The following is a 3,338-nucleotide window of genomic DNA, read 5'->3' as shown; positions in this document are numbered from 1 at the left end:
TGAGGCACCTGGCTGGCTCAGTCAGTTAAGTGTCTGACTTCAGCTCATGTCATGATCTCATAGTCCATGGGTTTGAGCCCTGCATCGGGCTCTGTGCTGACAGCTCAGAGCCTGGAGCCTGTGTCAGATTCTGTCTCCCTCTCACTCTGTACCTCCCAAACTTGTGCTCTGTCTCTATCCCTCTTTCTCATAAATAAATAAACATCAAAAAATTTTAATGATTATTGGTAAGAGGTTAATATCCAAAATATATAAAGAACTCACACCACTCAACACCAAAAATAATCTAATTTAAAAATGGGTAGAGAACTTGAATAAACATGTTTCCAATGGATACATACAGATGGCCAACAGACACATGAAAAGATGCTCAACACCACTGATCATCGGGAAAATGAAAATCAAAACCACAGTGCGATATCACCTCATACCTCTCAGAATGGCTAAAATCAACAACACTTAGAAACAAGTGTTGGTAAGGATGCAGAAAAAAGGAAACCCTTATGCACTGTTTGTGGAAAATGCAAATTGGTATAGCCACTATGGAAAAGAATATGGAAATTCCTCAAAAAATTGAAAATAGAGGGACACCTAGGTGGCTCTCTCAGTCATGGGACCAAGCCCATGTCAGATTGGGATTCTCTCTCCTTCTGCCTCCCTCCCCCACTTGCTCTCTTTCTCTATCTCTCTCTCCCTCTCTCTCTCTCAATAAAAATAAAAAAGTCTAAAAAAATTAAAAAAATAGAACTACCCTATGATTCAGTAATTCCACTACTGGATATTTACCCAAAAAACCATAAAACACTAATTCAAAAAGATCCACTCACCCCTATGTTTATTGCACCATTATGTACAATAGCACAGATATGGAAGCAACCTAAGTGTCCATCAATAAATAAATTAGTATAGAAAATGTGTTTTATTCACACACACACACACACACACACACACACACACACACACAGGAATATTACTCAGTCATAAACAAAGAATGACATCATGCCATTTGTAACAACATGGACTGACCTAAAGTGAAATAAGTCAGCCAGAAAAAGACAAGTACTATATGACCACACTCATATATGGAATTTAAGGGGAAAAAAACCCACAAATGGACAAACAAAAAAAAGGGAGAGAAGCAAACAAACAAACAAACCTCTTAAATACAAAGAACGAATTGGTGGTTGCCAGATGGGAAGTGGGGGGCGGAGGGTAAAATAGATTTTTTCAAGGAGAATGTATATTGGTAAATAATTCTGCCTTAACCAGAGAAGCTGATGAAATTCATACTCCTTACTGTGGCAATTTCACTTCTAAAACATAAATACCTTAGCCTAAAGTCTAATGAAGCAAAAAAAATTCTCACAGATGTCCTCCCTGAGACATGTTCAAGAATGTCCCTCACTGTTTAGATAAAAATTCTGGCATCCGATTTTAGCAGTGAAAAAATGAGCCAACTACAATGCTCGTCCATACATTTGGATGAATCTTGGAAAAAATAATAGGTTAAAATAATAAGACACCAAATATGACATGCATTATGACTCCATTGATATGGAGCACAAAGACAATAGAAAATTAAGTACTATAGTCTCCTTGGGGGTGTACCTAATATGTGATAAAAGAGTAAAGCAAAGCAAAGGAATATCACAAAAGTCAAGATTTGCAGTCAGAGGGAGGGAAATGCTATCAAGGAGGGCACATTGGGAGGATCAGCTTTATTGCCTTTTTATTTTCTATCATTTATTCATAAGTTCTGTTTTGAGCACCTTCAGCCTTAATAGATATTGCCAAACTGCTTTTCATTTTTTATATATATTTTTAAAATATATTTATTGGGGCACCTGGATGGCTCAGCCGGTTAAGTGTACAACTTCAGCTCAGGTCATGATATCACGGTTCATAGGTTCAAGTCCCGAGTCTGGCTCTGTGCTGACAGCTCAGAGCCTGGAGCCTGCTTCAGATTCTCTGTCTCCCTCTCTCTATCTTCCCCTCCCCTGATCACACTGTCATTCTCTGCCTCTCAGAAATAAATAAATGTTAAAAATTTTTTTAAATATATATATATTTATTTATTTTTTATTTCCATCCAAGTTAATGAGCATATAGCACAATAATGATTTCAGAAGTAGAATCAAGTGATTTATCCCTTACATATAGCAAACGCCCAGTGCTCATCCCAACAAGTGTCTTCCATAATGCCCCTTGCCCAATTAGCCGAACCCCACACACACAACCTCTCTAGCAACCCTCAGTGTGTTCTCTACATTTAAGAGTCTCTTCTGTTTTGTTCCTTCCCTGTTTTTATATTATTTTTGCTTCCCTTCCCTTATGTTCATCTGTTTTGTATCTTAAATTCCACATGAGTCAAGTCATGTGATATTTGTCTTTCTCTGACTAATTTCACCTAGCATAATACACTCTAGTTCCATCCATGTAATTGCAAATGGCAAGATTTCATCCTTTTTGATTGCCGAGTAATACATAAACATCTCTACCACATTTGGGCTCTTTTCATACTTTGTCTATTGTCAATAGTACTGCTATAAACATTGGGGTGCATGTGTCCCTTCGAATGTGCCCCTTCAAAACAGCACACCTGTATCCTTTGGATAAATATCTAGTAGTGCAGTTTCTGTGTCATAGGTTTGTTCCATATTTAATTTTTTTGAGGAACCTTCATACTGTTTTCTGGAGAGTGGCTGTACCAGTTTACATTCCCACCAGCAGTGCAAAAGGGGTCCTCTTTCTCTGCATCCTCACCAACACATGATATTGCCTGAGTTGTTAATTTTAGCCATTCTGACAGGTGTGAGGTAGTATCTTATTGTGGTTTTGATTTGTATTTCCCTGATGATGAGTGATGTTGAGTATTTTTTCATGTGTCATCAAGCCATCTGTATGTCTTATTTGGAAAAGTGTCTATTCATGTCTTTTGACTATTTCTTCAGAGGATTATTTGGTATTTGGGTGTTGTTTGATAAGTTCTTTATAGATTTGGGGTACTAACCCCTTTTTTGATATGTCATTTGCAAATATCTTCTCCTATTCCACTGGTTGCCTTTTAGTTTTGTTGATTGCTTCTTTTGCTGTGCAGAAGCTTCTTATTTTGATGAGGTCCCAATAGTTCATTTTTGCTTTTGTTTCCCTTGCCTCCAGAGACATGTTGAGTGAGCAGTTGCTGTAGCCAAGGTCAAAGAGGTTTTTGCCTGCTTTCTCCTCTAGGATTTTGATGGCTTCCTGTCTTATGTTTAGGTCTTTCGTCCATTTTGCGTTTAGGTTTGTGTATGGTGTAAGAAAGTGGTCCAGGTTCATTCTTCTGCATGTCGCTGTCCAGT

Source organism: Suricata suricatta, chromosome 1, assembly GCF_006229205.1.
Source record: "Suricata suricatta isolate VVHF042 chromosome 1, meerkat_22Aug2017_6uvM2_HiC, whole genome shotgun sequence".
Classification (NCBI taxonomy): Eukaryota; Metazoa; Chordata; class Mammalia; order Carnivora; family Herpestidae; genus Suricata; species Suricata suricatta.
Note: the sequence above shows the minus strand (reverse complement) of the source record.